Genomic DNA, 21,040 nt, shown 5'->3' on the forward strand with positions numbered 1-21,040 from the left:
ATGCACAAAAGTTGCAACACATGCAAAAGTTGCCTCACACAAAACTTGCACATACTCAAAAGGCACCACACATAAAACTCGCCACGCGCAAAACTCGCCATGCGCAAAACTTGCTGCACACAACTTGCTACACTAACCTGTCACATGCAACTCGACACACAAAAAGTTGCTACACGCATGTCGCCACACAAAACTCATCTCACAAAAGTCCCTACATGCATGTCGCCACACGCAACTCAACACACACAACTTGACACACGAAACTCGCCCTAAAACACACACAAGTCTGGTATCCTTCAAAAATAAAAATCTGATTAATAAGCAGACAAACTACAAGAGCAACAAATGTACCATATAGGAATCCGGCAGCTGTCAGTCACATGACCAGTCTATTATGTGTATGTGTGAGCTAATATATACTGCCAGGGGGTGGGCTTACTGTTGGCTGGGGATTTATCAGGCTGCCATTTTAGCTTACAAATACTGAGGTAAAAATACTGACCAAATAACGTGTGAACGAGGGCTAATACAGGAGGAGATGGCATACAGCTATATACTATATACAGGAGATGACACACAGGTATATACTATTTACAGGGGAGATGACACACAGGTATATACTATATACAGGAGGAGATGACACACAGATATATACTATATACAGGAGAGATGACACACAGGTATATACTATATAGAGGAGGAGATGACATACAGGTACATACTACATACAGGAGGAGATGACATACAGGTATATACTATATACAGGAGGAGATGACACACAGGTATATACTATATACAGGAGCAGATTACCTACAGGTATATAGTATATACAGGAGGAGATGACACAGGTATATGCTATGTATAGGAGGAGATGACATACAGGTATATACTATATACAGGAGATGACACACAGATATATACTATATATAGGTGAGATGACACACAGGTATATACTATATACAGGAGATTACATACAGGTATATCTAATATATAAAGCTGAATGTGTGTATGTATGTATGTGTGTATGTCCGGGATTGGCATCTGTACCGTCGCAGCTACAGCCACAAAATTTTGCACAGTCACACGTCTGGACCCCGAGAGCGTCATAGGCTATGTTGTGAGGTGAAATTTTAACCCCGCGCGTTCCAATTCACCAAACAATTTTGCTCCTATCTACATAATGGGGAAAAAGTGAAGGGAAAAGTGTTGGAGGAAAATTGACAGCTGCCAGATGTGAACAATGAGGACTTAAAGAATGAGAGCGATGGCGCCAAAGAGTATATACCGTACAGTTGCTAAGGTGGGGCCCCGACATGGGATACTCACCACACACGGGGATATGAACACAAACACAAAATGCGCCACACACTACCACGTGCTTGAACACATATACCACCCTCAGCACACATTTCACCACACACACACACCAACCTCGCCACATAAAAGTCGAAACACAAAAGTCACCACTCAAAACTCGCTACATGCAAAACTCGCCATATGCAAAACTAGGCTCACGCAAAACTCGCCACACGTGCAAAACTCACCTCATGGAAAACTCACCTCATGCAAAACTTGCACACACAGAAAAATTGCCACATGTACAAAAGTTGCACCACATGCAAAAGTTGCCTCACACAAAACTTGCACATACTCAAAATGCACCACACATAAAACTCGCCACGCGCAAAACTCGCCATGCACAAATCTTGCTGCACACAACTTGCTACACTAACCTGTCACATGCAACTCAACACACAAAATGTTGCTACACGCATGTCGCCACACAAAACTCATCTCACAAAAGTCGCTACATGCATGTCGCCACACGCAACTCAACACACACAACTTGACACATAAAACTCGCCCTAAAACACACACAAGTCTGGTATTGTCCTTCAAAAATAAAAATCTGATTAATAAGCAAACTACAAGAGCAACAAATGTACCATATAGGAAATACGGCAGCTGTCAGTCACATGACCTGTCTATTATGTGTATGTGTGAGCTAATATATACTGCCAGGGGGGAGGGCTTCCTGTTGGCTGGGGATTTATCAGGCTGCCAATAGCAACCAATCACAGCTCAGCTTCTATTTTGCTACAGTTAATTAACCTGAGCTCTGATTGGTTAATATAGGCAACAAAGACATTCTCAGTATAACAAAGCTAATATATGTTGTGAAATGCTTCTATTTGCTTAGTTTTTGCCTTTTAATAATTACATTTCTATCTATTTGTTTTGTGGTTTTTGTGTGCAGAATAAATTTTTGTTAACACATTCTATTTTGCTAACAGCAGTCATTAACCCGGGCGAAGCCGGGTAGTACAGCTAGTATGCAAATAAAATGATAAAAAAACAGACAATGTGATTTTCTGGATTTTTTTTTCTCAGTTTGTCTCCCATAGTTGAGGTCTACCTATGATGTAAATTACAGACGCCTCTCATCTTTTTAAGTGGTGGAACTTGCACTATTGCTGACTGACTAAATACTTTTTTGCCCCACTGTAGCTCCAACCACAGACTAGACAATGGCAACTTGGACCTATGCTACCTGAAAGGTAGTCGAGCACTTCATGTTCCTCCTGAAGAATAGGAGGGCAGAGCAGGGTGCAAATTACCTCCTGAAGGGAAAGTGTGCTGAAATAGAAAGAGACCCAGAGTGAGTAAAACAAACTACAAAACATAAAATAAAGGTTTAAGTATTTACTATTTAGAGAATATACCGCCTATTTTCTAAAAATAAACAGAAGATAGGTGCAGGATAAAGAACATAAACAGCAGAGAGATAAACCCTAGCTGGTCTTTCACTGACTGGCTTAAATTACCGCAGTATGGCTAAGTATCCAAATGAGACTATCACCAGCAGGAAATACCAGCAGGGAAAAAATATATAAAGCCGCACTCGAAAGGTGATAGGGCAAACAAATGAGTAAATGAAAACACCTGTAACCCTAAAAAGACTGACAGAAGGATAGCAGAAATTAAACACCCAGCAAAAAGGTGCATCTGCTGTGGCTCGGTGGACAGAGAAGCTGACCACAAAGCATATGCTCAAGGGTTCCAACCCTGACACAGACATGTACTTTTTTTTTTGTTTACTTTGATTTTTATATAATACAGCATTTTCAGTAGCTAAATATGTTTCCAATATTTGTTCATACTTTATTTTAAATTTTTGTTATTTATTTTGCACTAAGTGGCTGTTTTACTTTCTAATTATGTGGTCTTACACTATTTAGAAAAAAATATTATTAGAAAAAAAAATCAACATTTATTCAACTATAATCATGTCATCACTAGTGTTGAGCGATACCGTCCGATACTTGAAAGTATCGGTATCGGAAAGTATCGGCCGATACCGGCAAAGTATCGGATCCAATCCGATACCGATACCCGATACCAATACAAGTCAATGGGACTCATGTATCGGACGGTATTCCTGATGGTTCCCAGGGTCTGAAGGAGAGGAAACTCTCCTTCAGGCCCTGGGAACCATATTAATGTGTAAAAGAAAGAATTAAAATAAAAAATATTGCTATACTCACCTCTCCGACGCAGCCTGCACCTTACCGAGGGAAGCCGCAGCGTTCTTTGTTTAAAATTCGCGCTTTTCTTTCCTTTACTGAAGTCCCGGCTTGTGATTGGTCGCGTGCCGACCATGTGGCCGGGACGCAACCAATCACAGCAAGCCGTGACGTAATTTCAGGTCCTTCAGGATTTTAAAATTACGTTCCGGCGTTGTGATTGGTTGCGTCGCAGTCACATGGGCAACGCAACCAATCACAGCAAGCCGTGACGTAATTTCAGGTCCTTAAGGATTTTAAAATTACGTCCCGGCTTTGTGATTGGTTGCGTCGCAGTCACATGGGCGACGCAACCAATCACAAGCCGTGACGTCACGGGAGGCTGGACACGCGCGCATTTTAAAATGGGCGCGTGTCCAGCCTCCCGTGACGTCCCGGCTTGTGATTGGTTGCGTCGCGATCAACCAATCACAAGCCGGGAGGCTGGACACGCGCGCATTTTAAAATTGGAAAATGGCGGACGCGACGCACAAAAAAAAGTTACATGGAACTTTTTTTGTGCCGACGGTCCACCAAAACACGACGCATCCGTCGCACGACGGATGCAACGTGTGGCAATCTGTCACTAATGCAAGTCTATGGAGAAAAAACGCATCCTGCGGGCAACTTTGCAGGATGCATTTTTTCTCCAAAGCGACGCATTGCGACGGACGTTACCCGACGCTAGTGTGAAAGTAGCCTAAGACTGGATTTGTGCAGGCCAGTCTTAATGAACTGGGTCCCTGGAGTAAGATGCACCCAATTGATTAAAAAGCACATACCGCTTAATAAATTAGGAATCTTACAAGTGCCATGCATTTCTGGCAGAAATGTACACACATGTACACACACTGCACATACATACCAGCCTGTCTCCTCTTCAGCTGTACACTTCTGCAGTTAAGAGATCTTTCGTGACATGACCAGGATGTCACCTAAGGTTCTCAAGCAGTCTTACCCTTGGAATAGAAATACTGGGAGCTTCTATCAGACTGGAGGCCCTGAGAAATGTCCAAGTTGCTCTCCCTTCCCCCTAACACTGGTCCTGCATATCAACCTTTTTCCTGTTCAGTTCCTCTAGACTTCTGCAGTCAAGGGACCTTTGGTAACATCACGGTCACATGACTGCGCAGTCACTAAAGGTCCTTAAGCAGTCACAACATCAAAAAAGAAGCGCTGGGGGCCCTGGGTGATTACCCCTAATGCTGGCCTTTACTGTAACCAGGGCATATTTTTGGAAAAGGGTTTTTATTTCAACCATACCTCAAAAATCATGTAAAATCATAGAAGGCTTATTTTCGTGGAAGGTCTTATTTTTGATGGACCAGTCCAGAGCAGAGAGAGCTTCTCAGACTTATAAGCCACAATGTATAGTCAGGATGACCGGACATGGGGCATCTTTATTTTTACATTATGAAATGTACTCGTTGTGGAATTTTCATTGTGAGGTAAAGGGTCACTTTAAATTCTCTGGACCTGTGCAAATATTTAACATATAATATATATATATATAACATATAACGTCAAACAGAATTGTAGTAAATTCATATATTTCTATAAAGTATCCCATTTCAAGCACTTATGGGAAATGTTTATTTTATAAGTCAGTAACACCCCTAATGCAAATATCCAATGTAACGTTTTCTCTAAATCTGATCCTAAAAAAAATCAAATGTATTTACTATAAAAATAAAGTGAGCCCCCATGTAGCAGACACAGTATGGAGAGGTGTCTGTGCTGCCTGCTGCAGATTTAAACCAGATTCAGATACATGTTCTTTTTTCCAACCTGTTTTTTATTTTCTGATTTGTTTTTAATCTATTTGGTGTATTGTGGAATATGGGTATGCTTTACAGCAACTATATGCACCATAGTAACCGGCGCTCTGGACATGTTCATTGAGAGTGTTTTGGGCATGCATCGGACCTGCGCAGAGATCAGAGAAGGGAGAAGGCGAGCTGTGACATCTCCTTTTGTCATTTGTCTGATCCAGTAGTGACGTGATGAGTAAGCCGGTACCTTGGTGCTGCAGAGTTGAGAAGACAATCAGACACTTTGGTGTAGCAGATCTGGATATGCAAATACCACTCAGGAGCAGCAGAGTATACAATGAACCTAGCTATACCACTCTAAATGAGAAGAGTGGCTAGACTTCCGGAAAGTACCATATGTGGTAGCAGCATGCACTTGCTACCTTAACTGACCTTAAAACACCTTGGATGATGACATCAGAAATGTGTGCCAGGTCATTTATCATATACTAGATGGTAGCCCGATTCTAATGCATCGGGTATTCTAGAATATGTATGTAGTTTATTTATGAAGATTTTAGAATAATGCATTGAATACACAGGATTCGGCCGGCCATGACCAATTAGCGAAGCGTGGTACAAATCTCGTGCCAATTCGCGGCCGGACTGCGTGTGTCGCTGATTGTTCGCGGCCAGCCACGTAGTATTTAGCACAGCCACGTAGTATATAACAGCCCATGTAGTAAATAGCACAACCATGTGGTATATTGCACAGCCACGTAGTATATTGCACAGCCACATAGTATATAGCACAGCCACGTAGTATATAGCACAGCCACTGAGTATATAGCACAGCCCATGGAGTATATAGCACAGCCACGTAGTATATAGCACAGCCCACAGAGTGTATAACAGCCGACATAGCATATAACAGCCACGTAGTATATAACAGCCCACGCACGCAGTATATAACACAGGCCACGCAGTGTATAACACAGGCCACATAGTGTATAACACAGCCCATGTAGTGTATAACAGCCCACATAGTATATAGCACAGCCCACGCAGTATATTGCGCAGCCCACGTAGTATATTGCACAGCCCATGTAGTATATTGCACAGCCCACGTAGTATATAGCACAGCCCACGTAGTATATAGCACAGCCCATGCAATATATAGCACAGCCCACGCAGTATATTGCACAGCCCACGTAGTATATTGCACAGTCCACATAGTATATAGCACAGCCCATGTAGTATATTGCACAGCCACATAGTATATTGCACAGCCACATAGTATATTGCACAGCCCACGTAGTATATTACACAGACCATGAAGTATATTGCCCAGCCCATGTAGTATATTACACAGCCACATAGTATATTGCACAGCCACATAGTATATTGCACAGCCCACGTAGTATATTGCACAGACCATGAAGTATATTGCCCAGCCCATGTAGTTTATTGCACAGCCACATAGTATATTGCACAGCCCACGTAGTATATTGCACAGCCCACGTAGTATATTGCACAGCCCATGTAGTATATTGCACAGCCACGTAGTATATTGCACAGCCCACGTAGTATATAGCACAGCCCACGTAGTATATAGCACAGCCCACATAGTATATAGCACAGCCCACGCAGTATATTGCACAGCCCACGTAGTATATTGCACAGCCCACGTAGTATATAGCACAGCCCACATAGTATATAGCACAGCCACGTAGTACATTGCACAGCCCACGTAGTATATTGCCCAGCCCATGTAGTATATTGCACAGCCACGCAGTATATTGCCCAGCCCATGTAGTATATTGCCCAGCCCACGTAGTATATAGCAATGTGGGCATCATATCCCTGTTAAAAGAAAAAATTAAAATAAAAATTAGTTATATACTCACCTTCCCTTGGCCCTCGGATCCAGGTGAAGTGGTTACCGACGCTCCTTGCGCGCTCCAGTCTCAAGAGTGCACTGTCACATGACCGTGACGTCATAGAAGGTCCTTCTCGCAGGGCCTGTGATCACGTCGCGATCACATGACCGTGATGTCATGGAAGGTCCTTCTGGCATACCATCCTGGGACCGGAAGCTGCCGCCTGCATGGAGCGGTCACCGTAGCGACACTAGGAGCGCGAAAGGCGGCGGATGGTGAGTATAGCAGGTTTGTTTTTTTTTATTATTTTTAACATGACATATTTTTACTACTGATTCTGCATAGGCAGCGTCAATAGTAAATAGTTGGGGACACACAGGGTTAATAGCAGCGGTAATGGAGTGCGTTACACCATGGCCCGTTACCGCTGCCATTAGCCCTGTGTGAGCGGTGACTGGAGGGGAAGGGGATTATGGAGCGGGCGCGGGGCAGTGACTGCAGGGGAGTAGGGGAGGGACTAAACGGACTGTGGCCGTCGCTGATTGGTTGCGGCAGCCATGACAGGCAGCTGCCGAGACCAATCAGCGACTTGGATTCCATGACAGACAGAGGTCTTGACCAATGAATATCCGGGACAGACAGACGAAAGTACCCCTTAGACAATTATATATATAGATCATGCTTGCTTATACAGTGACATTATATGCCACAGTGCATTACAGACATAATCATCATTGTCTCCATTAGGGTATGTTTCCAGGGGGTGTATTCCTTCAGTATTTGCTGCGGATTGGACGCTGCGTACAGCCTCAGCGTCCAATCCACAGCGTCCACATGTTACAGCATAGGGGAGGGGATTTTATGAAATCCCATCTCCACTATGCGTACAAACCCGCAATTGGCAGACCTGCGTAAGGCCGGGATCACACATGCGAGAAATACAGCCGAGTCTCGCATTTTAATACCCGTGTAAGGAGTTAAAAGCACAAGAAGAGTCTGGGGGTGGTTACCTTCTCGGCTCTGTGCCCGGAACCATTGAGCTGTGCTGCGGGTTCCCTAGGGAGAGACTGATAGACTGGGACAGAAAGGAAGCAGCCAGAGGGCGGGAAAGGGACGTGCGGAGGAGACAGAGCAGCGTGCAGAGCAGGGTGCAGCTGTGCTCCAGAAGAGAGAGAGAGAGAGCTCCCAGTCTGAGGACAAATAGAGAGAGACTGCCCAGAAAGACTGTATCTCGTGAGTACATAAAGCGGACTCTGCTGTGACTGGAGAGGGGTGCTTTTAGACCCGTTTAGAGACTACGACACCCTGGTCCCCGCGGTATCAGTACAGAGACTTAACAGTACAGAGCCCCTGACTCCTGGTACAGAGACTTAACAGTGCAGAGCCCCTGTTTTCCTGGTATAGAGACAACAGTGCGGAGCCCCGATTTCCTGGTTGTGCTGTAAAAGTTAAAGACTCAGAGCCTGTGCATACCACATTAACTCCCGAAACCCCAGGCAGCAGGCTCTCAGAGACTACTCTGCCCACGGACAACAGAGGGACGACAAGTGCCGCTGTTTCTCGGCGCCTACGTTGGAGAAGACGACCCTCCAAGCAAGTCATCATCAGACTGATAAGTGTTCTTTTCTCAAGGATTCCTGCTTAATTCTGTTATATTGTTTAACTCCCGTATTTTTGCATTGTTTTATTGTTAGTTATTTCCCATTGCTTCCTCCCTGCGAGGAGAACCTTATTCCTGTTATTAAACCCCTCAACTGTTGGTCTGTCTGTTCCGTGGTGACATACTCGGTACCTGCATCCTATTACATTTGGCGTAGTCGGCAGGATGTCACACGGTAGCGCGGACAGGGCAGACCAAGCAGCTGGGGAAGTTCCCAGGTCTAGCATTTCCCTGGGAGACATGTTGAATAATTTGCCAAGGTTCACTGGGAACAATGTAATGTTGTGGAGTTGGACAGAGCGTATCCGGGGAATGATGCGTATGCACCCCATGACACCAGCCCTGGAGGCAGAAATTGCATTGATGGCCCTGGAGGGGGAGGCGCGGGATTCTGTCATGCATAGGTCCCCCCGGGAGAGAGATACCCTGGACAAAGTGCTGCGCATACTTGAGGAAACGCATGGGGACCCCACTGACGTAGGGGAACTTCGCATGCGACTGTTTCACCGGGTACAACGGGAAGGGGAGACCGTGACCCAATTCATGAACGCCCTACAAGAGCTTCACACTGCTATCAGACGAAAGGACGGTGTAGGGGTTGGGTCAGTTGATGCGGTGCTCAGAGATCAGCTAGTGACAGGACTGCATGACGCAATGATGAAACAGGCACTGCGAGAGCGCATGCGAGTAAAGCCAGACATGACTTTCTCTGAGGTTGGCAGTGAGGCGCATGTGCGAGAACAAGAACAGGGAGTGACGGGGCTGGTAGGAAGGGTGCAGAGCGGGGAGGTAACCACCACCGCAGGCAATATTCTCCAGTGGGTGGAGGACCTGAGAATGGAGATAAGACAGGTCCGTGAAGAAATGGCAGCCACCAGAAGAACTCTGGCAGAGGGGCCCGGCCCTCTGGTGCGAGACAGAGAAGCTGCCCCCCGAAGGGAGGGTGAAACTACCAGGAGGAGAAGCCCTCTTACATGCTACACTTGTGGAGAGTCCGGCCACATTGCTCGATGGTGTCCCCGGCGGAGCCGACCATCCCCACATCCTCCTTTAAACTAGGTGGCTCTGGGCTTGAGGGGCGCCGCTCAGAGCGTGAAGAACAGAGGAGGAGTAAAAGTCTCCACAGCCTTGTTTCCACGTGCCCTCTGGTCTGGGCAGAAATCAATGGAAGAGCAGTGCGATGCTTGATAGACACCGGCTCACAAGTGACCACCATGCCTGAGAGATATTTCCGCCATCACTTCACAGAGGCGCTACGGCCCGAATGGGGCCCTGTGATCAAACTTATGGCGGCCAATCACTTGCCCATCCCGGTTGTAGGGGTGGTATGGATGAACATAGAGGTCTGCGGAAAAGACCTCGGGAGGAGAGGAGTGGTACTGGTGGATGGAGAGGTAGCTAAAGACCATACCGTGACCCTGGGCATGAATGTGTTAAAAGACCTCGGAAGCCTCGTTTTCAACAAGTCCCCGGAACAGTTCCTACAACAATGGAGCGACCAAATCCCCCAGGGAAGGGTCTTCCAACAACTGATACGGACCGCCCAGGTCCGGGAAGCATACAGCGACGGAAAGGAACTCCGCAAAGTCGTCGCCCCCGCCTCCGTCAATCGAGTGTTGCCCCCTGGGCAGACAGTGCTTCCCCTGCCTGTACGAGCTGGCATCCCGCTGGAGGGGGTCGAAGTCCAAATTGAGCCCAGCAGAGCCGACCAGCTGCCATCAGGAATATTGGTCGCACGGTCCCTGGCTACCGTGCAGGATGGAACTGTCCTTGTGCGCTGTATCAACTTGGGGGAGACAGATACAACTTTGCCCCCTAGAAGCGAAGTCGCTCAAGTCCTGGGCCTTCCAGACGAGTTGGTCCCCACTGAGGCGGTACAGCTGACAGCAAGGCCAGAAGACCCGTGGCTGGTGACCGTCAAGGCAGAGGCAGCTCCGGACCCCAGATTAATGCAAGAAGGGCGCCAGATACTGGAACGCATGAGGGCGGAGCTCTCGGAACTTACTCCGCAGCAGGTACCTCAGGTAGAAGCTGTATTGGGGAAATTTCAGGATACGTTCGCCAAAGATGAAGATGACTTTGGACATACCACGGCCATCACCCATGAGATACCCACCGGGGATGCGGCACCAATCCAGGAACGGTACCGCCAAATACCCCCACAGATGTACCAGGAGGTGAAGGGAATGCTGTCACACATGCTGAAGAAGGGAGTTATACATGAGAGTCAGAGCCCGTGGGCTGCCCCTATCGTCTTGGTGAGAAAGAAAGACGGGTCCCTGCGGTTCTGTGTGGACTATCGGCGGCTCAACGCTTGCACAGTGCGGGACTCGTACCCACTGCCCAGGATAGAGGAGTCCCTGACGGCACTAGGGAATGCCAGATATTTCTCCACGTTAGACTTGGCCAGCGGCTACTGGCAGGTGCCCATGTCTGAGCAAGACCGAGCCAAGACGGCGTTCATCCTTCCGATGGGACTGTATGAGTTCGACCGGATGCCCTTCGGCCTAGCAAATGCCCCAGGAACATTTCAGCGACTCATGGAGAGATGTCTGGGAGACCTGAACTTTGAAGCCACTTTGATCTACTTGGATGATATCATCGTCTTTGCCCCCACCTTTGAGGAGCATCTGCAGAGACTAGATCAAGTTCTGAGTCGGCTACAGAAGTATGGCTTGAAAGTGAAACCCCAGAAATGCCACCTCTTCCGTACCGAGATTGAATACTTGGGACACGTTGTCTCCACTGAGGGGGTGAGGCCTTCCCAGGAGAAGATCGCTGCGGTACAAGAGTGGCCAACTCCAAAAACGGTGAAAGATGTGCGTGCGTTCCTGGGACTCACGGGATACTTCAGACGCTTTGTAAAAGACTTTACCCGCCTTGCTAATCCACTCCAGGAGTTGTTGAGGGGAGTGCCCTCTTGCGCCAAAAACAGGAACATACAGTGGGGGAAGCATCAGGAGGAGGCATTCTTGGCTTTGAAGAAGGCTTTGACGGAGGCCCCCGTGCTGGCCTACGCTGACTTCACACAACCGTTCATCTTGCACACTGATGGGAGCCTGCAGGGCCTCGGGGCTGTACTGTCGCAGATGCAGGACGGGAAAGAGTGCGTCATCGCATACGCCAGTCGGTCTCTGCATGACTCAGAAAGGAATCCAGAAAACTACAGTTCATTCAAGTTGGAGTTGTTAGCGCTGGTGTGGGCAATGACTGAGAAGTTCGCGGAATATCTGGCTGGCTCAGAAGTTCATGTACGCACCGATAAAAATCCGTTGGCCCATCTCGAGAATGCCAAGTTAGGCGCCCTAGAACAACGTTGGATAGCCCGAATGGCCAAGTTCCGATACAGAATTTCGTATAAAAGCGGAGCTGAGAATGTACATGCGGATGCCCTCTCCCGAGTAAACTATCGCAAACCAGCACCCAGCCAGGATGAAGAACTGGAAGATGTAGAGGTTCCAGGTTTTGGAGAGACTGCCAGGACGGTGGCAGCGGCGCGGGAAATTGAACAGGAAAAGGCCTGTGTGAACTTGCTGGAGCAGCCTCGCGATGAGTGGGTCCGAGTACAGCAGGAGGATCCGGAGCTAGCTCAGTTGAGAAGGTGGGTCGTGTCTGAACAAATGCCCAATCGACATGAGAGGAGGTCCATGTCACCTGAAGTACTGAAGATGCTACGCCAGTGGGAGAGGCTCGAGTTGCGGGATGGTATCCTGTACCGGAAGGTATTCCTGCAAACAGAACTCAGTCTTGTATGGCAGACAGTGATTCCCTCGTCCATGATAGACCAGGTGGCTAAGGAAGCGCATGAGAAAGGAGCACACTTTGGGCCAGAAAAGACTTTCCACTGGTTACAGCGCCTATTTTATCACCCCCACGTAAGGAACACTGTGGATAAAGTATGTCGGCAATGCAGAAGTTGTGAGCTGGTCAAACCACCAGAACAACGTGCTCCCACAGAGACGGTGAGGTCTTCTGGACCCATGGACCTACTGGCAATAGATTACTTGACAATTGGACCAGCACACCAAGGTTATGAGCATTGTTTAGTGATGATAGACCACTTTACTAAATGTGCCGTAGTGACGCCCACGCGGGACCAGACTGCCGAGTCTGCGGCTCACGCAATCTGCTAACACTTCATTCAGGTGTACGGGTGTCCCAAGCGCATTCATTCTGATCAAGGGGCCTGCTTCCTCGGAAGAGTGATGGAGGAGCTGCACCAGCTGTACAAAATCGATAAGTCCCGGACCACCCCTTATCATCCACAGGGGAATGGGGCTTGTGAAAGATTTAACCGCACTCTGATTCAAATGCTGAGGACCCTGGAGGAGGACCAGAAGGCGAAGTGGACTGAGTCCGTCCCTGAATTGGTGTTGGCGTATAACAATCGTAAACACAGCACCACCGGATTCACCCCCTACTCTCTGTTCTTTGGCCGACCCGGGAAGGGACTGGCAGAGCTGGCGCTGGAACCCGAGGAGGACTACCCACGGACGGGGGTGTACTCCTGGGTTCAAGAACATCGTCGTCGGCTGCGGACAATTCAACGTCTAGTGCAGGACCGGCTGCAAGAATTGGAGCATCCCCAGGTAGCTCCTCAAAAGGGGACAGCCCTGCGGCCTGGAGACCGAGTCTTAGTGAGGGAAAAGCGCCCACACAACAAACTAGAGTACCGGTGGCAGAAAAGGCCGTACCGAGTGAAGCGGCGGCTCGGCAACGGGGGTCCCGTTTATGAGGTCCAGCCCGAAACGGAAGAAGGGACTCCCACCTGCACACTGCACAGGAATATGTTGCGTCCATGTTTGTCCCGAGATCCTGAATCAGTCCAATTGACTCCAGCACCCCCACAGGCAGCGCCAGTGATCAATGTAGATGTGGAAGATGAGGAAGACTCCGAATCTCTTCCAGTGAACCCAGGAACAGGGCTGGTGCCAGATTCTACCAACGTATCGGAGGAAGCCTCGACTCTTCCCACAGCAGCTGACACCACCGCCCCTGCTGGTTTGAGACGCTCTGAACGTTCAACGGCTGGTGTACCCCCTGTTCGCTACAATCAGGACGAGTTCATCTGGCAGCAGATTGTGCAAGGACTGGAAGATTGCCAACAGGAACTCCTGAAGATCTCGCCTGTGGAATGGTGAGCAGAAAGAGGGGGGGAATGTAAGGAGTTAAAAGCACAAGAATAGTTTGGAGGCGGTTACCTTCTCGGCTCTGTGCCCGGAACCATTGAGCTGTGCTGCGGGTTCCCTAGGGAGAGACTGATAGACTGGGACAGAAAGGAAGCAGCCAGAGGGCGGGAAAGGGACGTGCGGAGGAGACAGAGCAGCGTGCAGAGCAGGGTGCAGCTGTGCTCCAGAAGAGAGAGAGAGAGAGCTCCCAGTCTGAGGACAAATAGAGAGAGACTGCCCAGAAAGACTGTATCTCGTGAGTACATAAAGCGGACTCTGCTGTGACTGGAGAGGGGTGCTTTGAGACCCGTTTAGAGACTATGACACCCTGGTCCCCACGGTATCAGTACAGAGACTTAACAGTACAGAGCCCCTGACTCCTGGTACAGAGACTTAACAGTGCAGAGCCCCTGTTTTCCTGGTATAGAGACAACAGTGCGGAGCCCCGATTTCCTGGTTGTGCTGTAAAAGTTAAAGACTCAGAGCCTGTGCATACCACATTAACTCCCAGGCAGCAGGCTCTCAGAGACTACTCTGCCCACGGACAACAGAGGGATGACAAGTGCCGCTGTTTCTCGGCGCCTACGTTGGAGAAGACGACCCTCCAAGCAAGTCATCATCAGACTGATAAGTGTTCTTTTCTCAAGGATTCCTGCTTAATTCTGTTATATTGTTTAACTCCCGTATTTTTGCATTGTTTTATTGTTAGTTATTTCCCATTGCTTCCTCCCTGCGAGGAGAACCTTATTCCTGTTATTAAACCCCTCAACTGTTGGTCTGTCTGTTCCGTGGTGACATACTCGGTACCTGCATCCTATTACACCCGGCACTGCACCCGGCACTCAGGAGTGGTGCGTGCGGCTCCATGTATTGTTATACGGCCGCACCTGCCGCTCCTGAGTACTGGGTGCAGTTCCAGGTATTAACATGCGAGACTCGGCCGTATTTCTCACATGTGTGATCCCGGCCTTACTGGACATGCGGCACGTCTTTCTAGACCGCAGCATGTCTATTTATCTTGCGGAGACGCTCTGTCTCCGCAAGTTAAATAACACAGTCTATGTATAGGAAGCGGTGATTCCGCCTGTGTTCATTGAAATGGAATCACTGTGTCGTACAAAAGGGGGCAGCGCTTTGGGCCGAGCAGGGTATCCGCTGCATCCAAAGCACTGGGATTCCAGACCATGGACACATACCCTTAGGGATTACAATCTAAATTGCTTATCAGCATGTCATTGGACTGTAGAGAAACCCAGCAACTGAGGAAGAGGAATCAAAGCCCAGCGATGGAGCTGGGACAGGTGTAGAACATAGTATTTGTATATACTGTAATACTGTAGGAGTTAACTGTTATTGTTATTATTATTATTATTAATTTTTATATTTATTCCATGGTGCTTTACATGTGAAAAAGAGGCATACATAGACAAGTACAATAAACATGAACAATACAAGGCACACACAAGTACACAAGTACCCTGCCCGCGAGGGCTCACAGTCTACCCTTTCTTAGGCTAGGTTCAGATTGCGTTAGTGCAATCCGTTTAGCGCTAGCGCTAGCGGATTGCGCTAACGCAATGTCTTTTTCGGGGCTGTGTTTAGGGGTCGCGTTAACGTCCCCGCTCTCGCAGATCCCCGATCTGCGAGAGCGGGGAACGGACCTCTGGCGCGCCACGAACGCTGCAAGCAGCGTCCGAGGCACGCTACAAAAGACCAGCACATCGCTAGCGCGTGCCGAAAATGACACGCGCTAGCAATGCGCTTTAACATTGCCGGCAATGGGAGCGCTAACGGACGCGGTGCACGGCGTTAATTTCGACGTGCACCGCTGTCCGTTAGCGCTCTCCCATTAACGCAATGGGAACCTAGCCTTAGGTGATAATTAAATAACTACTCAAAAATTATCTCTCCACAACTGTCAAAAGTGAAAATTACATGTTTTAACGTATTTATTTTGTATTAAATATAGAAAGTAACATAAAAAAATAAAGCAAAAACTTTTTTGGTAGACTTGAATCATGTTCCACTTTTGACATGTCTATTTTTGTAAATAGTTGTATTTGCCGTTAAAAAAGGCATTCTGGAACATCTTTTCTAATGACCTTGAGATTTGCCTTTCCTCTGTTATTGTTGCGCATCTGCCTCGGCGTGACAGGGCTACATCACTTTCCCCTTTGCTGTGCTCCACCAGGTTTTACAAGTGGCCTGACGTGCTTTCATGTGATCATCTGCCTAGGCCTACAGTTGTGTGAAAAAGTGTTTGCCTCCTTCTTGATTTCCTATTCTTTTGCATGTTTGTCTCACTTGTGTCTCAGATCACCAAACACATTTAAATATTAGAAACAAGATAAAACAAGTAATCACACAATGCAGTTTTTAAATGAAGGTCTTTATTATTAAGGGAAACAGAAACCCAGACCTACAGGGCCCTGTGTGAAAAATGTATTACCCCCTAAACCTAATAACTGCTTGGGCTGCTCTTAGCAGTAACAACTGCAGTCAAACATTTGCGATAATTGGCATTGAGTCTTTTACAACTCTCTGGAGGAATTTTTGGCACACTCATCTTTTCCGCGCATGAACCTCCTTTTCAAGGTAACGCCACAGCTTAGAAACTGCATTTTGTGTTACTTGTGTTATCTTTGTCTAATGTTTAAATTTGTTTGATGATCTAAACCATTTACGTGTGACAAACATGCAAAACAATAGGAAATCAGGAAGGGGGCAAACACTATTTCACACAACTGTATATAAGGCCGACCAAGTCACACACCTGTGTCATGGTATTAATAATCTTGGTTCTGTTTATTTTACTGTGCACCACTACCTGCTCCTGTGTCTGGCTTTGGTCTCCTGTATTTCAAGTCCTCGCTCCATATGTGCCTTTCTGCTGCTGCATCAACATCCAGGATCCGTGAGTCAACCTAACTTGGGCTTAGAGCATCGATGAGGAACCTCAGGCCCACGAGCAATTTACGGTCCTCGATGACCTTTTATCCATCCCCGGGCAAATTCCCAAGGACCGCAGTGCTTCGGTCAGGCAGCTGTATTTTGATGGCTACCAGTCCTTTCATTTCTTCTTTCTCTGTAAACATGTATACGCAGTGTTCACTACTGGACAATGAGGCACGTGCAATGAAACATTACGTACAGATGTAATATCCCAGAGTTGGGTATTACTATAACTCTGTGTACTGTTATTTGTATTATTGAAGCTCAGTATTATTTCATGTAGGGATTTGTCTTATTATCACTATATGCCACACTTATTGCAGCAGCCCAGGGAAAAAGCAGTTAGGCTCCTCAATGAGGCAGTTGCTAGGCAGATATGGAGCTCCCCCACTGCCGCAGGGCCGAGGGGCACCCGGTACCGGGCCTCTGTGTCTCAGTTCTGGGGTTGTCACGGTGGCTAGGCTCGGTCCGTGGCCCTGCTGAGGGGCGTCCAGTGAAAGTTGAGAATGTGATGATGTTGTGGTGTGGTGCAGGTCGCGGTGAATAACGAGGACACCAGGTTGCAGTCTCTTTACCTCTTTACTGAAGGCTTCAGGATCCTCAGTCCGGAATACGGTTAACCGGGCTACCTGAGTCCGGGCGGTCCAATAGAACCTCCAGAGTTCCCTTTGCAGGTGGAAATCTGTGCCTACGTTCTAGCGCTTGTGTGTTGTATTCCTTCCCTGCTGTGCTTACGGGATAGTCCTCACAACTGTTGTGTCTGTTTCTGAAGTTCCCTCACAACTCGATTATGATGTTCTTCTTCGTCCCCCAGATGATATGGCTAGGACGCACCCGTATGACCTTTAATAAGGTGCAAACTATTTACAAAACAGTTTGTGAATCATTCACCGTCCATGATTCGGTAGTCTTTATAACATGGGTGAACAGGGAGCAAAAAGGAAAATAAAAGCAAAAATAAAAGCAATAGGGATCCCGGGTAAACAAAGGGATCCCTTTAAGAATAACCCTAGTCGGGTTTTAAGCAGCAAAACAGCAGGAAAACAAACAGTTAACTATTTACATACTCGTGGTTCCGAGGTTTAGTTGGACGGCTTCCAGGGCTGCACCTGGCACTTAACCCTTCTTGGCCTGGGAAGGGTGAGGTCCAGGGTTACACCCAGTGCTGGACAAACGCCGTTAATCCGTCTTCCATGTACGGTTAAATCATGCGCAGCAATGGAGGTCTGCGCAGCATGAGTATGGGCATTTGCTGCAGCAGAGGTAGCGGCCGCTGCAAGATCAGTCACTGGAATGGAGTCAGCAGTTGTGGCACTAGCAGTCACTGGAGTTGTGTCGGTCGTCAGGGCAGGGTCGTCCTTCATACCTGCTTCAGATGCGGTCCCTCCGGTGCCGGTCTGCTCTTCCTCTGCTGGGGTCTGGAATGCTGTCTGCAGGGCCTCGTGCTGCGACGTTGTCATCTCTGCTTGCAGCATCTCGCTTTCCGGCAGGGCCTTGCTTTCTGGCTTCGGAGCCCTGGAACTTCATTCTTGCTCCGGACCAGACGAGGCTGCCGACAGGCGTCTGGTGAGGCTCCCGATGAAGGTCTTCTTCCACCCGGCCTCAGTGCTCAGCTGCGTCCGCAGGAGTTGGTCGCTGCGCTGGTCCACACCAGCCTGCAGGAAGTCAGAGCCAACAGGTGATGCCTGGCCGCGGTATCTCTCTGGGTAGCTGGGGTAGTCCTCTGCTCCGACCCCACGCTCCGGCTTCGGGTGGCTGGCCATGGCGTCCCCCACGCGGCTCACTTCTTCTTCCTCATCCTTTTCCCGCTCTCTCCTTCGTGGGCGGTTTCGCTTTCTCTGTCTCCGCCCACCATTGAGAATCAGGAGACAGATCTCGGCTGCTGACGGACACGTCCTCAAGGTACAGAAATATTTAGACTGGGCGGCCATTGTCTTTCGCGCTCTTCAGCTTGTCTACGCCCACTTCCACGCCCTTCTTCTTCTCCTGCACTCTCCTTAGCGCTGTAATGGCGGCGGTTTTGGCGGGAACTTTTGGCAGCAAGTGGCAATACACAGTCTTTGCAATAAGTCACAGTCCAAGCACAATAAATCACAGTTCCAAGGCACACATGACCTGATTCTTCAGGCTTAAGTAGATCCTGTTCGTGACGCCAAGTTGGAGCGCCCCCACTGCTGCAGGGCCGAAGGGCACCCGGTACCGGGCCTCTGTGTCTCAGTTCTGGGGTTGTCACGGTGGCTAGGCCCAGTCCGTGGCCCTGCTGAGGGGCGTCCAGTGAAAGTTGAGAATGTGATGATGTTGTGGTGTGGTGCAGGTCGCGGTGAATAACGAGGACACCAGGTTGCAGTCTCTTTACCTCTTTACTGAAGGCTTCAGGATCCTCAGTCCGGAATATGGTTAACCGGGCTACCTGAGTCCGGCCGGTCCGATAGCACCTCCAGAGTTCCCTTTGCAGGTGGAAATCTGTGCCTACCTTCTAGCGCTTGTGTGTTGTAGTCCTTCCCTGCTGTGCTTACGAGATAGTCCTCACAACTGTTGTGTCTGTTTCTGAAGTTCCCTCACAACTCGATTATGATGTTCTTCTTCGTCCCCCAGATGATATGGCTAGGACGCACCCGTATGACGGGTAGGCTCGGAGGTCTTCCGGGACCCTAGAGTTGCCCCTCTCCAAATGTTGCCCCCTGTGTCTGCTTAGGTGATTTTGGGTGAGACAGCCCGCCTAGAACTGACTGTCCTGCCGTAGGTTTGAAGTAAGGCCTGGAGCTCAATACTTCCTCGGCGTTTCAGGCCACCGGCTACGCGCCTCAGTAGGATGTTGCCTCGTCTTACAGCACGACTCATACTGGTGTTTCTCCTTGTCGTGTTGATCTCGTTTCTCACTCAGCACAATAAACCTCGCTTCTTGTCCTTTCTTGGGGTACCGCCACAATGAAGTGCAGGCGCGGTCCCGTAACGTTCTTTCTGTTCGCTAGGACTCTGTCAGGATCCCACCCCTGACAGGGACCCCCCTGAATCTTCCCCTGCAACACCCTCTGCCACAGGATGTTGCCTGGTTCCAACCCAGTCAGCTTCTGACTAACTTCCTATCTAACCCCCAGTTTTACCAGATTGTGAGGAGTGGCCTAATACATAGCACCCTTAGCTCCCCCTGGAGGCCAGACTGTGGAGTGTATTGGTGTCTGTGATACCTGGTCAGGTGAACTCCTTCAGTGCCATCAGACGTACCATAGCCCCCCTTAGCGGCGGAGCATCAGTACTGCAATGACCAGGACTCTGGGGAGCTGCAGATAGCTTGGTGGGTGGAGCCTCTGGGTGATAGCTTGGTGGGTGGAGCATCTGGTTGATAGCTTGGTGGGTGGAGCCTCTGGGTGATAGCATTGTGGGTGGAGCCTATGAGGGATAGCTTTGTGGGTGGAGCCTATGGGTGATAGCTTCTTGGGTGGAAGCCTGAGGACTAGGACCCTTAAGGCAGATGGAATTCCCTGGTCTGCCCAGCACCCTTAGCCTACCAGAATACAACGCTGTGGAAGCAGGCGGAGTATGGGCCTGGAGGGTGGTCTCCTATATTGAAGGTCAGAGGAAGCAGGGTTATAGGGGTCTGCTGGGGAACACCACCCCAGTGGGATAGGAGAAGACTCTAATGTCTCAGCTTGGATAGCAGTATAGGCTCTGTTTACACTTGCTGTTTATCATGCCTCATGTGTGCCGGTTTGTATCTGTCACTAAATGCCCATCTGAGATGTCGCCTGTCTGAGGAGCTTTGTCATCTGCACATGTTATGTTATACCATTCGAGGCTGTGATCCTTTTTGGCTGTGTTACTAGTAAAAGCTTCATCTGTTATAAAGTTCATCTGCCTCCTGACTCTCCTGTCTCCCTTCTCACCGACACCACGAGGAATGCCACAATTACAACCACACAAAGAGAGGGAACAGTAAAAGCAGTATTAACCCCCGTATACCGAAACCGTGTGCTCATTTTCACTATGCACCAGATCACCAGGCACTGGGCACGGCCACCAAACTCCATGACAGCAAGAAAGGATCCGACTCATTCCCGATGTACTG

General features: G+C 48.7%; 1 long non-coding RNA gene across 1 annotated transcript in view; it reads right to left on the bottom strand.

Annotated features, from left to right (window-relative positions):
- The window catches only part of LOC143782850 (uncharacterized), a 67,459-nt gene extending 50,114 nt beyond the window's left edge, over positions 1–17,345 (bottom strand). Inside the window, exons 1-2 of the long non-coding RNA XR_013217059.1 lie at positions 17,203–17,345; positions 16,850–17,107 (exon numbers count right to left, since the gene is read on the bottom strand). This is a non-coding gene — a long non-coding RNA (uncharacterized LOC143782850). The remainder of the gene's footprint in view (positions 1–16,849; positions 17,108–17,202) is intronic.
- Between the last annotated feature and the right edge of the window lie 3,695 nt (positions 17,346–21,040).

This window comes from Ranitomeya variabilis, chromosome 6 (genome assembly GCF_051348905.1).
Source record: "Ranitomeya variabilis isolate aRanVar5 chromosome 6, aRanVar5.hap1, whole genome shotgun sequence".
NCBI classification, from domain to species: domain Eukaryota; kingdom Metazoa; phylum Chordata; class Amphibia; order Anura; family Dendrobatidae; genus Ranitomeya; species Ranitomeya variabilis.